The sequence below is a fragment of the Hemitrygon akajei genome, chromosome 15, assembly GCF_048418815.1.
Source record: "Hemitrygon akajei chromosome 15, sHemAka1.3, whole genome shotgun sequence".
NCBI lineage: Eukaryota > Metazoa > Chordata > Chondrichthyes > Myliobatiformes > Dasyatidae > Hemitrygon > Hemitrygon akajei.
Window position 1 is genome coordinate 58,835,292 of NC_133138.1, and position 21,100 is coordinate 58,856,391.

The 21,100-nt window shown below is 37.2% G+C and overlaps 1 long non-coding RNA gene across 3 annotated transcripts in view; it reads left to right on the forward strand.

The window, feature by feature from the left end:
• LOC140739382 (uncharacterized) overlaps positions 1-19,511 on the forward strand; it is a 39,894-nt gene extending 20,383 nt beyond the window's left edge. For 2 of the 3 annotated variants that reach the window (XR_012101616.1, XR_012101615.1), the window contains one exon: positions 15,964-19,511. This is a non-coding gene — a long non-coding RNA (uncharacterized lncRNA). The remainder of the gene's footprint in view (positions 1-15,963) is intronic. The other variant, XR_012101617.1, reaches the window with a different exon arrangement.
• The last annotated feature ends 1,589 nt before the right edge of the window (positions 19,512-21,100 follow it).

The following is a 21,100-nucleotide window of genomic DNA, read 5'->3' on the forward strand; positions in this document are numbered from 1 at the left end:
ATTTCTTACAAAGACATATTAATGTAATATGTAACTTCTGAAGCAGAATATGTTTAATTGATAGATTCAGTTATACAGCATTGAATCAAGCCATCTGGTCATATCAATGCTATCCTATGAGAACTTACCTTTATTAATCCCATCCTCCAGCACTTGGCTCAGGGCCTTCTACGCCAAGGAAATTTAAATGCTCACCTAGACACTTTTTAAATGTTGTCAGTGCTTCCATGACTTGCTCAAGAAATGTAGTCAAGGTACTCATTAGCCTCTAGGTGAAAAGGTCCCCATCAGATCATCTCTACATATTTTATACCTTACTCAAAAGTTATTTCCTGGATTTCATGTACCACTAGCACATAAAATATTTCTTTGAATTCCAGTGTCATTCAATTCTCCTTCTTAAATGTCAGAAATATCTTGTGTCATAGTATATACAATATTGTTTTTTTGAAAACTGCTTTTTCCTGCTAGCCTTTAAACATCACAAACATGATTGGGATTAGCATTAGTGTAACTAATTTAGTTTGTGAAAATCCCTGTTTGGGAAGCACTAACTGTATTTTACAGAGCATCATGTTTTGTAATGCAACTTGAATATTTCTGCTATTGTTTCTAATATTGCTTATTATATTCATGATAATTCACTGTATCAGTGTTACATTTTAATGAAATACACACATTCAAATACTTTAGATATTGCTAATTTGTTACAATTTTTGTGCCTTGGCATTTCTGTATCATGGAATTCCTGCCGGATGCCCACAAGGACCTCCAGTGTGTTCTACCTTGCTGACATTTTGCTTGTTTCAATTTGAGTTATTATTCCTCAGAGAAATTGCACTTACCAGTATCTCCTTGGCTGATGGTAAGCTGGACTTCTCAGACTTTTCCTTGTGCTGTGGAATCATTAACAGGTTTTTCTACATTTACATCAGCTCAACATCAATTAAATGTGTAACAGGCACTAAAGAATCATTACCATGTGTATGACATACTTGGTAGAATATGACTTCTGAGATGGAGTAAACTGAATTATAGCAAATCAGCAGCCTGTTTTACATCTCTGCTGAGTTTTAGTGTTCAAGAATAATTGGCTTTCAACTATTTTCCACAATTACACACTATTAAGATCTGCCTTGCTCTATCTTTTGTTCCTTGAGAAAATTACATTTCCAGTTTACAGAAACAAAATCAATGGTATCATGCTACCATGCAAGTCATCAAAAAGCAAACATTTCATTAATCTTTCAAAAAGTTTCATGGAAAATACTGAAGCCCTGGAATGGACAAAGAAATTTATGATTTTTTTGTTCTTTTGACAGCTCCAAGGGCTAAATATTTTCTAAGCAAATTGTTTGAATTCATTCAAAACTTCTCTGCATTCAGTCCAACAATTTCAAAGAAAACGGAGTTTAAATGGGGAAAAAATATTCAGAGGAAAGATATTGTCTGATCCTATCAAAAAATCTTTTCAAAATCAGACTGAGTTCTGTAAGTTTAACATGTTGTATGTTTTGCAAGTTGTGGTATTATAATTTATCCTTGTAAAAACCACAAATTCCTAGATCCTTTGGTAACTTTCCAATAACATGATTAAGGCACTCTGAATCATGGGTGCTAGAACCAGGCTTTTACCATATATGGTATTGATTTCTTACAGAGAATGGAAAATGTTATGGTATTTTTAGTTAACATTAAGCTTTGTATGAGATCATCAATAATCTGCTTCGATATCAGAACCAGGCTCGTTTTTATTGCATTTTTGTACAACTTGTCCATTTCTGTTGCAACATAGCATACACTGCATACTTAATAAACTAAGACTATAAAATGCTTTTCATCTTTTCTAATGAACATAAAAGCAAATTAAATGTGTTCTTTTACCAATTAAGGATATATAAACATAAGCGTCTCAGCCTTGTTCGGCAAAGTATTACTTAGAAGCAGACATGTATATTAAAAGACAAGACTGCCAATATAATTACTATTTAAGGAAGAGAAACTAAGGCTTGGAAAGAATTTGTAAATGAAAAGGAATTTGTTTATCTAGGATCAAAACTTGATTGAGTGCATTTTGATTTTGCTGTATCTGAATTGCATGTAGAACATATAATTGCAGTTTAATAAAATTAATTTCACAGTAAATTCCATGTGTAGATTTCAAGTTGGATGATTAACTTTGATTGGGAAACTATTAAATGAACACAATAAGTAACACATTTATTGAAAAAAGTTGAAGGCTTTGAACACGAACTATTTGGCTTAAAATTTGACTTTGTAATGTTCAGCATTGGTATTAGTTTCAAACTAAAATACTTTACAGATGTTGCATAATAGAAAACATATTCTGCAAGCTACACAAAGTTTCAAGATTCAGTGGATGATTGGCTAAACTGTTATAATTCTGGTATGCACCAAAGGAAGCTGGAGTCCCATGGACTCATATATGAACTACAATTTAAAAGAAAGAAGTCATTACTTATTGAATCTATCAGGAGAAAAAAACTCTCCCATCTTGGAATACAGAATGTGAACCACTGTACAGAGCAGTGGTCAAAGCATATAGAACCATGCTTTAAGATCAAGTGCTTGAAAGCTGTCATTTTTACAGATCTGTGGGGATCATATACAGTATGAGCCCCAAAACACATGCAGTGATTACAATCTTTACAAATTCTAACCACTTGTTTTCTACCTATCATTTATGAATATTATTAGGGCAAGTTCAAGCAATTTTTACTCAACAGTTTTGAACCATCTGCTCTGTACAATGGTGATTGTGGATATCAATTGCTACTCTCAGTTTTAAGTAACTTTCTTAATATTGACTAAATATAGGATAAAATAGCCAGGCTCATATTTGAGATGCATTTGGATTCCAACACATATTAGAAATAAATCTCCAATTAGAATGTCAATTTAGACCTAGTACTGCAGTCTTTGCTTGCTAAGAGGCCTGATGTTGGACATGTACTTGGAAATGGGAATAAGATTACTGATTTAGATGTTTCTCTGTCTGATTGCAAGAACTGCGCAAGGTGTGATTAGCATCTGCACTTTACCTTTCACTTGGGGATATCCAAAATGGGGTTTCAACCATCTACTCTAAGTTTGACATCCTCTGAGCCAATATCTTTCTTTCCTCTCAAAAGCCTAGCAATAAGTGTCCAAAGTTCTTTCATGAAGATGCGATATTGTCTCAGCAGAATACATATATTTTCAGCATAGAAGGAACTGTGGCAAAAGATAGACAGGATGATAATTACACCTATTTGGAGTTCTTCAGAAACAGCTGAGTGACATTCAAACAATTACTAAAAATGTGATACTAATTGTCCACTTAGAGAACTGTTCCTACAATAGGCAAAAATGCAACAAGTTCTGAAAATCTGAAATTAAAAAACAAAAGGTGCAGGATATAGGTGTGTGTGTGTGTGTGTGTGTGTGTGTGTGTGTGTGTGTGTGTGTGTGTGTGTGTGTGTGTGTGTGTGTGTGTGTGTGTGTGTGTGTGTGTGTGTGTGTGTGTGTGTGTGTGTGTGTGTGTGTGTGTGTGTGTGTGTGTATAAGGAGTGTGGTGACACAGGCCGCTTGGTATACAGTGACCTTTGTGGAGGGACGAAGGCTCCTGTTCTGAAAGACTCTACGCCGAAGTCTCCCAAAGGCAGCCGATGCCTGTTTAATGCAGCTCTGGATGTCGTTGTCAATGCCACTATCCTCAGAGCGAATGCTCTCCTGTAGAGTGTTATACGGCCAGCTACATCATGGTCGACGCTCAGGTGGAGGAGGAGGACCGAAGAAGCGCTATAAGGATCAGATGAAGAAAGTGCAAGATCAGACCTGAGGACCTGGAGGATGTTGCTGATGACCGTAACACTTGGCGACAGCTATGTAAGGATGGGTTTCATATTCTGGAGATGGAAAGAACAACCAGAAGACAGCAGAAGAGAGCCAGGAGAAATGCAGCCATGGTTGCCATCAGCACCACCTCTACCACATATACATTTTCCACCTGCAATAGAACTTGTGGGTCCAGGATAGGACTGTATAGTATATTAGAGAGAGAGGATGGAAAGAGGAAGGAGGGAGGAGGAAAAGGAGCAACAGTGATCTGAAACCTTAACTCTGCTTCTTTCTCTTCATTTGCTGCCTGAAGATTTCCAGAATGTTCTGTTTTAATGCCTTCAGAATTTCCCTTTATGTAAATACTGAAGATAGTGCAGGGAGCCTGAAAGCTTGAAAGCTGTTGAGTTAATGAGAAGGAAAGCAAATGGCAAAGAGTCAATTTTCAACCATACAGCTAAATACTCTACAAGCATTTCAACACATGAGGCAGAGAATTTTCAGATATTTCATCTCCAGAGGGTAAAATAAACTTTGATATTATTTACAACAAAAATGAACTTTGACCATTCATTATCTCAACATTTTTATGCTTTCTCCTTTGGAATTTGAACCACAGATAATTGTTGGCAAAGTCAGAAAAATCTATTAATCCAACATTAAAAAATAGTGTTACGATAACAACAGCAAATTACATGTTCATCAAGACATGGTTCCTGCACACAGTTTACATACTGTAGCTCTGTTGGGTGTGTCGAACCCATTTGCAATGATTCTACAAAAGATCTTTAACAGTTTCCTCTAGGAAACAGGAATCCTAATTATCAGAGATGATTGCATTTAATTAGGAAACTTCGCAATAATTGGCACGTAATGACATATTATAGATAGTTTATCAGAAGTAAAAATGTATCTCCAAACATCCTTCCTGACAAACTGGGACTGGCATAAAAATCATACAGCATCTGAAAACCTAAAAGATAATTTTTAAACAAAGTATTCCCTTGGACATAAACATCCTGTGATCAACTCCCAGTGTCATGATTATTAAGAAAATTATTTCTAGATGCTTTGTAGATATCTGAAATGTAGAGATGACAGAGACCTTCAAGTTCTATTGGTTAGATGTAAATATAACCAATACCTTGCCCTAGTCCAACCACATAGATGCTATGGTCAAGAAAGAACACTATCACACCAGTTGTGATCTTCAGAAGGCTAAGGAATTTTGTCATATCCCCTATGACAGTTACCAGTTTCAACAGAAGCACCATGGAAAACCTCCTGTTGGGATGCACCACTGTTGGTTCTGCAACTACTCAGCCTAAGACTACAAGTGCAAGGGATCGTAGAGAGTTGTGAATGCAGCCCAGTCTGTCACAAAAACCAGACTCCTTTCCATTAACTCCGTCTCAGGTAAGCAGTCAACATGATCAAAGACCCCTCCTACTCCACTCATTCTTTCTTCTGTCCATTTCCACCAGACAGAAGATACTAAAGCATACCATCAGATTCAAGGACAGCTTCCATCCATTGTTAAAAAAACTCTTGAATGGACAAACTGTATGATAAAGACAAATTCTTCAACTATCAATCTAACTTGTTATGACCCTTTCACCTTATTTATCTAACTACAATGCACTTTCTCTGCAATTGTAATACTATATTCTTCAGTCTTATATTGTTTTTTATTTTTAATTCTACCATGATATAATTATATTTGAAAGGATCTGTTTGAATGGCATATAAAGCAAAGATTTTCACTGCTATCTGTCCATAGGGTAATCCTTTATCAGTTCATAACAACTTTGATCTTCTTTACTTTTGCAACAAATAATCAAAATATGCTGTTCTTTTGCCGTCTTGTAATAACTGATGGAATCTTCCCCAGGGAACAAAAGTTAACCAACAGAAAAAATAAATTTTAATTGAAAATTCAAATTTCAAGGTTGTTTAATGCCATTTCCTGTACGTAGGTGTAAAGAGAACGAAATAATTGTTATTCTGGATCCGATGCAGCACAAAAAAACCCACAAAAGATAAAGAACATAGCAATAATGTGTTGATTGTCCGTCCTTTCCGATGATGATGTTTCCTACCCGGAAGGAGTTTTATAGTGAAAAAGCTATTGCAGCAGGGCAGTTCCTCTCTCTCGACCTCAAAAATCTAGGTCTACTGGTCTAAAAATCATGATGACTGGTGACTTCCTGGGTTGCAGTGGATAACCGTGATACCATCTGTGCCTTGTCTTGCCCTGTGCTCTCCATGAGGCGTTGCCGCATCACCTTCTTGGCTGTTGGACCTTGTAGGTAGACGAGCTGCCCCTGGGCGAACGAAGCAGGACAAGCCTGCCATTAGAGGTGCTACCCCTCCCTGGACACCCCATACACTGCACACAACCCACACAATAATAATAATAAAACACACAATAAATATATAAACAGTGCTGTGCAAATGTCGTAGGAGTGGATATATAGCTAAGGTGCCTAAGACTTTTGCACAGTACAGTAATAATTTTATATATTGCACAGTACTGCTGCCATATTCTTGACGTACGTGAGTAATGATAAACCTGATTCTGATATGCGTCTCTACTGTGGACTGAGAGTGCGAAGGGGGCGCAGAGAGGAGAATCATGGTTGGGGGAAAGGGAAGGGTGAGGGGAAGGAGCTCAAATGACCAGAGAGACATTCTGTAATGATCAATAGACCAATTGTTTGGAATAAAATAACCTTGCCTGGTATCTCAGAGCTGGGTTTGTCTGCACCCATGACAACACCCACACATGGCATTCCTTCTCTGACAACTGTCCTACACCTCTACCATAGTGCTCCATCTTGCCTTTACAAACAACCTTTGCTCCTGCCAGATTTTAAAACTCGCTCTCCGCTCAACATTGACAAATTGAGCACACTGTGAAAGTTTTAGGCACACTATACACACACACACACACACATACACACACGTGTGTGTGTGTGTACCCAAGACTTTTGCACAATACTGTGCATAAGAAAGCTTATATACATTGATTGATTATGTGATAAGTCTCAGGGCTATACACTGTATACATAATTCCATTATAAATGTACTTTGAAACTTTGAAAAAAAGTGATTCCAGCACTTCTGTTTATGTGTCCCTGATAGCAGGTAGGCTGGGCAGTTTTAACTACTCATTATAGAGCCTTCTTGTCCACCACAGGACAGGTTCTGCATGAAGCAGTGATGCACTTGTTAGGATGCTCTCTACTACACATCTGTAGAATGACGTGAGTATGGATGTGCAAGGCCCAGCTCTCTTCAGCCTCCTCAGAAAGTAAAGGAGTTGTTGAGCTTTCCTGACTGTGTAGGATGTCTTCTGGGGCCATGAGAGGTTGTGGGTGAAATACACTCCCAGAAGTTTGAAGGCACTTGCAGTTTTCACTGCTGTGCTGCCGATGTAAGGGGGATTGGGGGGCGCGTGAGTGGTATAAGTTCTCCTTTGTTTTAGTGAATAAACTTCATATTTCTTCCAATTATTTGTAGTCTTTATCCGGACTCTTCTTAAGCAGACCCTCAGAATCAAGGATGACATGGAGTTCTGTGTTCAGGAGAAGGCTGGTGGGGCAAATGTGGTCCTTCTACATTTTGAAGCTTGATGATTGAAATTGGGGTGACCTTACTTCTGGAATGGAGCTGACATTGGTTGACTAGTTTCCCATTTGTCCTGAAAAGACTGAGAAAACGATTAGTCTTCTGATGGTTAAAATCATGGCTTGCATACTATTGTTGAATCTGGTGAAAGATGGAAATGAATTTTTATGGGCAAATAAATCCAAAGACTTACATTTATAAAAAAAGAGATTGTGTGGTACTGCTGCCTGCATTTCTCTTGGAGTTAAAGTGTGATAAACCTAATTTCCACTGGGCCTCTAGATGAATTGAATCCCTACTGAAGTTCAGTGAGTAGATGTTCACTAACTGGACAAGTGTAATTGAGCAGGACCGTGGTAATGATTTATCCTGTGGCAGACAGCATTGAAATCACTCTGTAATTTCCATAATCTGATCTGCCTTCTGTTTTGAAGATGATTATAATTCAAGTCCCAGGCATGTCTTTCTCCTCCCAGTTGTGAGAAATTTATGACTGAAGTTCCTTTTCGTTGATAGGATTCTGTTGCCAAGTCCTTATTGCTCATCTATGGTCACTCTAAACTTTTCTCAGTCAAATTGATGGTGAGACCAACTTATTCTCTGTGGAAAGAAGTCAAGGGATTTCATTTCAGATGAGGAATTCTTTGAAGTGTTCTTTCCAGAATGCATGAACTGCCTTCTTGTTTTTGATAAGTTTATCTTTTTTCTTGGCACTCTTGAGGCTTCGGGTGATGGTGTTAACCCCACTAAAGATTCCAGACATGTTATGGTTATCAGCGAGTTGATGGGTCTCTTGTGTTGTCTCCATCCACTACCTTCTTCAGGTTATAGGATTTCATCTGCCTTCAGGTGCCTATAGAGTTGCTTCTTGGAGGGTATTCCATTCTGCCTGGTAAGAGATTGGAAGGATCTCTATATCAAAGTACTGGATCCCACCAATTTGGTGCTGAAATAGCTACATTTTCTCATGTGAAAATTAGTGCTTCATTCTTCACCTTTAATCATAGCAGAGATGTCTAAAATTGGGGAGCATAGATTTATGGTAAGGGGTAAAATATCTGCGGGAATCTGAGGAGGAACTTCATTTACCCAGAGGATAGCAAATGGAAATTTCTACTTGGTGGGGGGGGGGGTGGTTAAAGTCAGGTAGTCACAAAATTTAAGTATCAAAGCACTTCAATTACTGAGACATAGAATACATAGGATTAATTGCAGGAAAATGGAATTAAAACAGATGAGTATTTGATGGTTAACTTGGACATAGTGAGCCAAAGAGCCTTGTTCTGTGCTGCATAACTCTAAGACTCTAAAGGTGAAGGTTTCAATGATCCTTCAGATAAGCTTTACACGTGGAGCATCCAATTGGAGACACGAAGCATTTGAATTGCCTTGAAGTTCACCATAATTAACACCTTCAAAGAGACTCTTGGCTTCTCCGCCTAAAAGCACCAGAAATGGTTTGAAAAGAAAGTTAAGGAGACCCTGCGGCTAAATGACCAAAAATGCAAGCACTCTTGACTAGAAGCTCTTTGCTCTATCTGCGTACTGTTCTCAGCACAACAAAGATATGACACATCCCAGCCCACTTTTTACAGACAGAATGCACAAATTAACTGTGGGAAAGTAGAAAAGATGTCTGGAATTGGAGACAGGAATAAAGAATAACATGAACTCTTGGGCAGTTCGAAAGTAAAGCATTTCCTTTCATGGTATTGAAATTTACTATGTCTGGGTTTATATATGAAAAAGGGGTTGGGCTTCACTGACAGCTGCTGCTTTTTCTCACTGCAGATGGTTTACAAATCCTTAGTCCCAGAAATCTCAACAAATGTCCCAGATAAATTACCTTCCTTTCTGTCTTTTAAAAGTTCAAAAGAAATTGATGTGCTTTTTTTCGTTAACAGTCAATTTTACAATTCAAGAAGTACGTGTTAGGAAAATCTTCTTTTTCAATGCGCCTGATACATATCTTCCTCAATTTTCATAATATAAATAAAGAATCTATTATAATACTCTACTGTTCTCTATTTTTTCTCCTTTTCTTTATGACTTTGGGAGAAAGAGACCACTCTTTTACCCTGGAGCTTAGCTCACAAATGAGATGGTTGCCATCAGTTTGTTACAGATATTTTGCAAGTGGGATATACGCAAAGGTGTAAATTTTTTTGGAGTCATACTAAGCTGCAGCATTCACATGAAAAGATACCAAATATATTAGAGAAGGCTTCTTCTTCAATCTGCATGCCATTATTTGCTATGACATGTAAAATCTCATGTATACATCTACAATAAAAGCAGAGTGTCTCATAAAACTTGTATTACCAAAGCCATCACAATATCTTAGCTTTATTTCCTTGACACATCGTACTAACAGCATCTATTTAATATTGACAATCATTCCTGGCTTGAGTCTCATATGCCAGTAGGAACACCTGCACATTACTCTTAAAAATGTAGCGTAACTCCAGCTTTTTTCTGCATAATCACTGAAGTATTGATGCCTATAAAACAATGTGCAACTTCCCTAATCAGACCAATATCAAATTAATAGCCTATTGTTCTGTTATTTCACATCAAATGCTTTGAAATAACCTGTATGATTTACAGTTTATTTGAAACTAAGATTTATTTTTAGTTTCTCTGAAGAAAATATACCTGGAAGATTAATAATATTATTCTACTCTCCTTTTCTTCTCCCCTGAGAGTGAGAATGGCTTGCTTTCACTCAGGTTCTGAAGAGAAAAAATCTTATGATGTGTCTCAATTCTCTACATAGTGGCAGCTGCTGCACAAAAGCTTCCCATCAATTTTAAGGGACTGAGGTCTTGATCTAGTCGTAAGGAGACCCAGGATGATAGGAGGCCAATTTTTGCTGCATGGTCATAGCACATTCACATATGCCGTACATAGGGGATACATGGTTGTAACCCTTGCCTGAGCCCCTTTCTTTAGCACCCACCTCATGAAAACCTTCCCTGCCATGTGTCAAGTAGCTATGCATTAAAAGGATAAGCTAAGACGGCCAAATTACAGACCTATTTGTCTTCAATTCATTACACTTTCATTTACAGCAGATTCTGGTTATTTGAGCCATTGGTTAATCAGGGCAGCCACTTATTTGGGACAACTCTTAAAGAACAAAAACTAATTATGGAAATAGCTGGGATTCCCTTCATTTATTTGGGACTCTATGCCTCTTAATTGGGGCAGGAGACTGCTTCTGAACAGTTCCCAACTACAGTCAGATATGTGCACATGTGTGGCTGTTAGACACTACAGAATGCTTGGAACAGTTTTGAAATAGCATCAGTTGCGTGTGCTTGTGTTCAAAAAGCAGTGAGTTCTTTCACTGCTGGTTGGCGAGAAGTAAGCAGTAAGACAATTCAGAACTGCTTTTTACCTCTACCTCCCAATCCTGAAGAACAGACTTTAACCCAAGCATGATGTTAATTTTTCTTTCACAGAATTTGCCTCACGTGCTGAGTATTTCCAACATTTTCTCCACATTCCTGATTTCCAGCACTACAGTCTTTTTTAAAATTGAATGTATTAGAACTGTTTTTGCATATTTATTAATATTAGGAACAATCGTGTACACAATGGTCTGTCAATCAGGAAAGTTAACTCGCCAATATTTGTCCAACTGAGAGCCCACTCCTGCATCCTCTCCAGATTTTTTACAATAAAATAAACAGTATCTCATCATCTTTGGCTATTGTTCACCAATTCTGTGCAGTGGTACAGGAGAGGGGAAGAAAACAGGAATAAAATCTGAAAATGGTGCAAATACTTAGCCAGCCAAAGCAGTAGGTGTGGAAAAAGGAGAAACAGTAATTTGTTTGATGTTCATAAAGAAGTGTTCTTTTTACACAGATGGAACCAGGGATCTCTTTATGCATATACTGTATGTACTTAGGAGCCTGGAGTCACTGGCAAGGCTAGCATTCCATTGCCTCTATTGTTCCTGAGAAAGTGATGGAAACTAATCTTGTAATGATGCAGTCCACGAAAAGAGATTCATACAGTTTTGAGTGGAGAGTTCTAGGATTTAAACCCAGTTGTAAAGTTTGTAACTCTTTGCATGTAAGGTACACTCTTTTTTATCAAATGATTCAAATTTTAAAGACAACATCAAAGTAGCAGAATGGCAATAGATGGGCCTTCTTATGTTTAAAGTCACTGATGTGATGAATTACTCAGCTACATTATTTTGTTATTTTAGATACTGTATATCAGTACTGAATGTAAACAGAGGAAAACTTTGATTACAGTTGAGATTCCAATGTGCCGGCTTCATGAAACACAGTTTATAATTAAAATGGCTGTCAATCATCATGTATTTATATAATGAGCACAAGTACTTAGTGGCCAAGTAAAAGTATGTGTAAAGAACAGTAATTTATTTAACACGTCTAGGTAAGACAAATGACCTGAGCTGTTAAAACACTCTGGCAGTAATTATATAAATACAATATGTATCAAGTCCAGTGTGTCTATTTTACTTGCGGGCCTTTTTAGAAGAGCAAATATTTAACATCTGGTTCTGTGTGAATACAAAAGCATTGGAAAATTTAGGTGACTTGCTTGAACAATAAGACTTTGCAACATATTTTAATATCAGAAGAGAAGTATCTCATGGTAGTCGAAGAAGGAAATACTGTAAATTATAGATAAAAAGGATCGACCATAGTGACTACTGCTGCTTTTCAAGTTGGCTACATCGAATAACCAGAGGTGGATATGATAAGAAAGAGAAGGATTAAAGTTATTGACCATGGTCCAGGTTACAATTTCAAAACAACTATGTAGCTTATAATATTAAGCAGAAATGGATTTGGGGTTTTCAGAAAAGATTGCAACAATTAGATCATGCTATTAAAAGGTCATCTTGTAAGCTAGTCTTATGGTGTGAGGTTGAAGAATAACACTTAATAAATATGCAATGCTGTTAGTCACCAAAAACCATCTGTTTCCCATTGTCTCCTTTCTATTAGAAGGGCATGATTTATCAGCAAGAAATTAAAAAGCTTAGTCTTTATTGTGAATATGCAATTGAGGTGAAGTGTCAAACAGATCAAGAAATATGACCGACACATCCATGGGCAACAAAAGTGACCTTTAATTACATAAGTGAAGCGTCAAACTGAACAAGAAATATGACAAACATGTTCTAGTGCAACAAAGGCCACCTTGAATCACAATGACATTCTAACATAAAAATGACTCCAGGCATGTAATCATAATGTCAATTGACGTGGAACCCACATTTGACATTGTAACTGCAACACTGGATCTTGAAAACACAGCTGAAAGTTACGCTGGGTCTTGATCTTGAAAACAGATGACAATAGAAGAAAGCAGGTTGGCTTGAGAGTGCCTTACCTGCACCATTGAAGATAATAGAAATACTGGAGCCAGAGCAACAAACACAACATGCTGAATGAAGCATCTATGGAGCCGCTGGGACCAGATTGCTTATCATTTGGCATCTGAGTCTTGCAGCTTGTTTTTGATGGCTGTCTATTTCTGATATCCAGCCAACGTTGGAGAGGCAGATTGCTCATTGCCACATCAGCCCTGACACTCTTCAATATTTCCAGCAATGAGTCTCATCAAGAACTGCTGCCTGAAGCATTCCAACCCACTGGGACATCATGCAATTAATTTCCGTATTCCCTTATGATTCAGAAGGATGCACTTTTGCCCATTGACAGCATGCCAGGTCTGAGAACGTTCCTACTAGTCCCATTCACCTCCTATTATCACAGAACATTTTTCTTCACAGGCTCACAACACCACTTGGGTTTCCCTGTCACCCACCGATACCAGAGGCAGGGAGAAAAATTAGAGGGAGGAAAATTATTTGAAGTTGGATAAATCAATGTTCATGCCATCAAGTTGGAGACTACCCAGGCGGAATATGAGGTGTTGCTTCTCCAACCTAAGAGTGGCCTCATCATGGCAGTAGAGATGGCTGTGGATCAATGTGTCAAAATGAGAATGGTGATTGGAATTAAAATGGTTGGCCACCAGAAAATTCTGCTTTTTGCAGATAAAATGAAGTTGTTCTACCTTCTAAGAAATAAAGTCCTAACCTATTCAACCCTTCCCTGTAACTCAGATCTTCAATTCCCAGCAAAATTCTTCTAAATTTTCTCTGCACTCTTTCAATCTTTTTTACATCTTTCCTGTAGGTAGGTGAACAAAATTGCATGCAATACTCTAAATAAGGCCTCGCCAATATCTTATACAATTTCAACAGAACATCCCAACTCCTGTATTCAATGCATAGGTTTATGAAGGCCAACATACCAAAAGCATTCTTCACGACTCTATCTACCTGTGATGCTACTTTCAAGGAATTATGGGTCTGTATTCCCATGATCCCTCTGTTCTACTGCAGTCCTCAATGCCTAACCCTGCCTGGTCCTTCCAAAGTGCAGCACCTAACACTTGAGTGCATTAAATTCCATCTGCCATTTTTCAGCCTATTTTTCCGGCTGGTCCAGATCCCGCTGAAAGTTTTTATAGTCTCCCTCACTGTCCACAACACCCCCAATCTTGGTGTCCACAAATTTGTTGATCCAATTTACCACATTATCATCCAGGTCATTGATATAGAACTCTGGCACAGAACTTGTCACAGGCCTCCAGTCAGAGAGGCAACCATCTACTACCACTCTCTGGCCTCTTCCATGAATCCAATTTACTACCTCATTTTGAATGCCAAGCGAATGAACCTTCTTCACCAACCTCCCATATGGGGCCTTGTCAAAGGCCTTGCTATAGACCATGTATACTGCCTTGCCTTCATCAACTTTCCTGGTAACTTCCTCAAAAACTCTATAAGATTGATTAGACATGACTTAACATACACAAAGCCATGTTGACTATCTCTAACCAGTCCCTGTCTATCTCAATTCAGTGGATTTTCATTAATTGGGACACATTGGGACCAGAACATTTTGTCCCAATTAAGCTGTTGCCCAATTAGCCAACATTTTATGGAAATAGTTTAAAAGATATAACAAGGACAAACTACCATTTAACTGAGTAATGAATTTTGTATTTATCCGAAATACAGAACAATTTAGAACACTGCCAATCCTGCTGGTGGTTACCTGTCATATCTAACGATGACAGTAAACATGTGCAGGAGGGTTTTAAAGTGGAAAAACTATTGCACTGGGGTAGTTACACTCTCTTGACTTCGAAAGTCTGTCCAGTGGTATGAGTAGTCATCACAACTGAGTTATTCCTTATTTGCAATAGATGACCATGACTTCTTCTGTGCCTCGTCGTGCCCTTCACTCTCTATGGAGCATTGCAAAACTTCCTTTGTGGCTGTTGGATCTCACTATAGATCTCATCCATCCTGTCCACTGGAAATGACTTTACATACTGAATTTCTTCTCAGTTTCATGTGATAAATCTCTGATACAAAACAGTTGCTTCAAAAAAAGAATATTTCGACATTGGAGAAAGAAACAAAAGTGTTTTAGTCAAGGGATAATATATGTGTAGTGTTCCTTGACAATGCAGTTTTCAGTCAACTAACAGCTTACAACAGAACACACCATATAGTATACGCTTACAACTAACAGCAGCATCAGTTAGTTAACTCTGCCTACAGGTAAACTTATACATCCTACAGTGCTTCTTCAAAATGCTTTACTTCGGAATATTTGAGTACATTCAAGATTGAGATTGATTTTTACTACAAAAGAATTGGGAGAAATGGCATTGGGTGGGAAAATGGAATTGATGGAAAAGTGTAGTCAAGATCTCATTAAATGACAAAGCTGTGACTTAATCACATTCCAACTTTGTATTTCTATGTCATGAGAATCTTATTCTTTCTACTTAGCTAAGAACTTGGGGAAAAAAAACTTCTGAAGGGCTGACAACTTAGCTTAAACCATCTGGTCAACAAACTAGCTAACTCCTGGGAGAAATGCTAAATCTCACATGGGAAAAATGGTGCTTTGCTCCTGCAAGACAAAAAAAGATCGTGACGCAGAAGTGTGGGAATGGAAGGAAAAAAGCTGCAGCACAGCACTAAATAAGCTAAACTATGAATTTAAAAAAGGACATGAAAGGAGCAAATATATATTTGAAAAGGATTACCTATAGCCGAAACTCGCATGGTCACTTTTGTAACTGTGATTATTTGATTCATTATTAGATAGTTGAGGAGTATTCAATTGCTCTGAAATATCGACGTTAGCAATCATCATAATATTTTCAGGATAGTACATCATTTGAGCATCTTTATATGTTATCAATATTAACCATAAATCAATTTTAATACTGACATTTATTCACTCCTAAATGCTTTAATTGATATAATTTAACTTTGAAATAATACTAATATTCAGTTGAAAAAGCTGAAACACTTAACATGGCAAATTCAATTATTTTTGAACAAATTTAATATGCACTTAATTTCATTTGGAGTAGAAATTTAAGTGTTTTCCCTTTTGTTTCATGAAGGTGTGACCACCCATGATTGTTCACGATCGGACAAGGAACCAAGGCATTCTCAGTGGGCAGCCAACGCAAATACAAAGGCGAAAGGTCATCAAACGTGAAACACTGGGACAAAGTATCTGGCTAGATGCTAATTTCATTATTTCCACAAGTTGCTTTTGCTATTTTACATTTGAGCAGGAAGTACAGTTTTGAAAATTTAATACAGGCCAGATTGCATTGAGTGAATCACATGCATTGCCTCAGGGTTTTCGTCTTTTGCTTGTTTGAATTGAAGGAGAACTATAAAGTTAACAACATGCTATTTTTGTTTCAAATATTCCATCGTTCACAAAGTGCTAGAGAAACAAAAGAGATTTTAATTATGTAAAATGTTTTGGCCAAAAAAGATTAGCAGAAAGGAGAAACAGTGAAAGTTCTCCAGCGAAAGTAAAATTCATGATTTATGCTTATTTTCTCGGAAAGGCACAAGTAAAAGCAATAAATTTTTTGTGGGGCCCAAATAATTATTCCTGTTCCTCACTGTCTAAAAAAAGATGACAAGAAATTTTTTAAAGGGCTTTCACTAGGCTCCACGGTAGCGTAGCAGTTAGCACAAGGTTGTTACAGCTCAGGGCATCAGAGTTGAGAGTCCTCAACAGTTACCTCACTCAACAGCAAAGGGCATAGGCTTCCAGAATGAACAATTAAACTTGAGGCCTGACATGTGAATCAGCCATAGGTGCAGTGCTGCATCTCTGGTCAGTTGTGAGTCTGAGATGAAGCACTGTAGCTCTGGAGGATGGACACTGCAGCAATGGCCTGGAATGAAGAGCGGGACAGCAACGCACAGCCTGGAGGTAATGTTATCTGTAAGCCTGCTTATTGCATCTATAAAAAGATCGTTGATGAGTTTTCCTTCTTTTGAGGCAAACACTATAATATGTTTATTGTCGAATAATAAAATACATATTTAAAGTCATAACCCTTTCAAAGTAATCAGGTTAATTTTATTTACTAAAAAGAAAACCTTATCATAAAAGTTGGGTAGTAAAGACAAGATGCACATATGAAGATACAAAAGAAATTGTCTAACGAGAGCTTAGATTTTCAGATTCTAAAAGCACTGTGAATTAGATAGATTTGTACTAAGGAGGGAGGAGGTGCAGTTTTTCTTGTTACACACAAATTCATTAAAAATTATCTCAACGACAGCCAGACTTCATTTGTACAAACCCATGGGAACGTGCAAAATGTTCCCTATCAGGAGGTCATCTTCTCATGGTTCCGGCTCTTTTCCTGTCCATAATTGTGCTGCTGCTGAGAGCAGAGAAAGTATTTGCTACAGGAACAAATTTGTTTAACAAAAATGCAAGAGCAACATCACAGTGTGCAGTTGTCTCGTGAAAAGTATATTAATACACATAATATTATGGCATATGGTAATTTCATGCTTAAAAACAGTCTTTTTTAACTTGAAAAGGGTGCCATTTGTTACTGTCACAGGGTATTAGTAATTGGCAGCAATTAATCCTCAATGTTATTCTTTCCTCACTGACATTAGATTGCATGTTTTTCATCTCTTTAATTGTTGGTATAATATTTCAGAATTTAAACATAATTGCAAGATTCTTATCCAATCAGGGGTATTAGTTAGAAACTTTAAGTAGGGAGAGTTCATGAGTAAATACTCAAAAGTTTTGTGAGCCTCCTTTTGTGAGGGGGCAACTCCCAATCCATTTCCTGCCCCCCTTCCGTGAGACTAACTCTAAACTAACAATTCACAGAAGTACTTTCAGTATAGTTCCAAGTAAGATAAAAGATTTCGGTAAAGCACAATGGTCTAGAATTCACCTCAGTGTGTATGCTCCTATAAAACAGCAACTGCATGTTCTACTCTAATTCTGAAATTTGCTTCTTATCAACTTCCACAGAACCAAATTTCAGAAGCTTAATAGAATGAGTAGCTACTATTATGCCATGACTTTAGTTCCATTTACCAGTGCATGTAATTGGACAAGATTTTGTTTGAAAGAAAAAGGAAATTTAAGAAAGAATAGCTCTGAATTACAAATTTCTCATCAAAGTAGTTACATGTTTGAATTTGGTAAAATACAACTAGATAAGCAATAGTAATAACAATATTTCCTATTTATACTCCGTTTCCAGTATGCAAAACAAAGATGCAAATAAAATTATTCAATTGTTACTTTTGTGATTTTAGTGCTGAGGGACCTACTGTAAGCATTGGGTTAATGTTAGTTGGCTTCAAAAACAATTGTAAGTTCTCCAGGTTCAGTTCAAATTCGACCAGGCTGGCAGTTTGCACTTAAGGATTGGGAAACAAGTGCTAAAATTTGGACATGTTGACAAGGCTGCTGTGAACTTTCATTATCAGCTGGGCACATGCTGGATTTGTGTTCCAACAGGATTCTAGACAATGGCTACTTAGATAATTGGTACTTTAGTCCTCAGGACGTTTAATTTGTAGCAGAACATACTTTTAATTGGAAATAATCAAATTCAAATCTATATTTTATATCTACTAAATCATATCAGATTTTATAAAGGAAAATTAACTTGGATGAATGATATTCAAGTGAAAGCCATGGGTATTGGTAATCTGAAATACAAACGGTGGAAGTAGGACAGTTGAGAAAATTAAGCATTTAACAGCAGCTGAATAAGACATTTTGAGTAATATCTTAGATGGAAGCAATTATAAGAACACAAAACAATTATATTCTTTCAGGTGTTGATTGACTTACTGATCAGCAGAGATCAGCACTGGTTTTCTAGTTTAAGGATAAGAAGGTATATTTTATGGAACAAGAATCCTAGGGAAGAAACTTTAGGAAATAAGAGTGACAAAATGGATATGCAATTCAATATGTTTGATTCATTCTCCTGAAAGTTCCTGTAAGAAGTTTATTCTTATGCCTGTTTTTCTGATCCAGTCAAGCCCACAGAAGTCCCAGAGACTTTTCTCCACATATTAGAATGTAGAATTCAGTATAGCTCATAAAACATTTAAGAGGGTAGTATTTATCTCTTGCCTTAGAGTTTCCAATCATAAATAATTCAATATGAACTTAAAATCATTAATATATTTTACAGAATCCCCAAAGCACAGCTTGCATATTATATCAGCATAAAGGTATAAATCTATCTTAAATCAGATTTGTTTATGTGCTTCCAAAATAAATCTACAAAGTATTTCCAGATATTTTATTCTGTTGGTGATGAAAGAAGGAATATAGCATAATATTTCTCTTGGGAATGTTGTTCTTTATTCACAGGTCTTCATTTCCGATCTTCTATTGACCTTCTCCTCAGGGTCCAGTTTTCCCAGGAATCCCTTCAATAATGATAAGGGGATTCCTGGAAATACTGTTCTTGGGGGCAAGGCTTGGCAGCTATACAATGAGGAGACCACCAAAACTGCGTTCATGAAAGCTCCTGGATTATTGTGGAAAAAATGAATCCTTTAAATTCTATTTGTGAGAACGTTCCCCCAATGTGAAATCTTAATGTAATAAACATAAATTAAAACAAATTATGAATCACTAAAATCTTAGTGTCTGATTCTATTTTCAAAAATTCATATTCACAGTATATTTATGTTAACGGATTATAGATTTCCAGACAAATTTCCAGAAAATTTCCAGATAGATTTCCAGAAAATAATTATTTAATATGGACAATTAATTTAAAATTCTAACCCATCCTTACCACAAGTCAACTAATGGAATTTGAAGTGGTAAAGTACTACCAGCCTCCATGCTGAAGTGCACTTTAGATGTAACATTTTGTGATTTCAAAGTGCTCAGGTAATAGTAGATTTAAGATGAACAATTTAATCTTTGTCAAAGTGCTACCACAGCCTTATATCATACTGACATCATTTATATTCTGCAACTTATTCATTCACAGGACATGCAGGTCACTAGAGATGGTAGCATTCACTATTAATCTCTAATTGTCCTAAATTGAGACAAGATCAACTGCATTGATGGGTCTGGAGTCTATGGGCAAGACTGGAAGATTTCCATTCCAGGACATTAATGAACTAAATGGGGTTTTATGACACAGTACTATGCAAGAAGTCTTAGTCATACATATATATAGCTAAGGTGCCTAAGTGCTGTATTTGTCTACGTGGAGCAGAGACTAAATCTATTGGGAGCAAAGGATGTTGGGAATGGAGAGGATGGGCTGCTCTGGGAGGAATGTGGCTTGGATGCAGACAGACCCAGTCCTGAAACACCAAGCAAGGCCTCTTGATTCCAAACAACTGGTTTGTTGGTCATTACAGAATTTTTCTGTGGTGCTCTCTGCTCCCTCCCCTATCCCTTCCCCTTTTCCCAACCATGATTCCCCTTGCAGTGCCTCCTTCTCACTCTCAGTCCACAATAGAGACCCATATCAGAATCAGGTTTACCTTCACTCACATATGTCATAAAATTTGTATTTTTTGCGGCAGCAGTATAGTGCAATAAATAAAATTAATTCAATACTGTGGAAAAGTCTTCAGCACCCTAGCTATATATACGTGCCTAAGACTTTTCCACAGTACTGTAGTTTCATAATTAATGAAACCAATGTTAGATTTACTCCCAAATGGTTAATTACCCAAACTGAAATTTCTCAGGTAGCCTTGGAACTCATTTATCTGTATCAATAATCCAAAACTCTGACATCTAGTTCATTGATTGGCTCATAATATTTTATGCTTAAAATGTATTGAATTGATTTGAATTGACTTTATTATTTCTTACATCTGTCACATACATGAGGAGTAAAAATCTTTACGTTACGTCTCTGACTGAATGTGCAATATGCAATTATAGTAATTTGTAATAAATAGTATGTACAGTAAGACATACAAAAGAACAGTCATTATAGCTTAGTGTGTCTGTGTGAGTTAATCAGTCTGATGGCCTGGTGGAAGAAGCTGTCCCAGAGCCTGTTGGTCCTGGATTTATGCTGCGGTACCGTTTCCTGGGTGGTAGCAGCTGGAACAGTTTGTGGTTGGGGTGACTCGGGTCCCTAATGATCCTTCTTTTTACGCACTTGTCGCTGCAAATGTCCTGAATCATGGGAAGTTCACAACTACAGATGCGCTGGGCTGTCCACACCACTCTTGGCAGAGTCTTGCGAT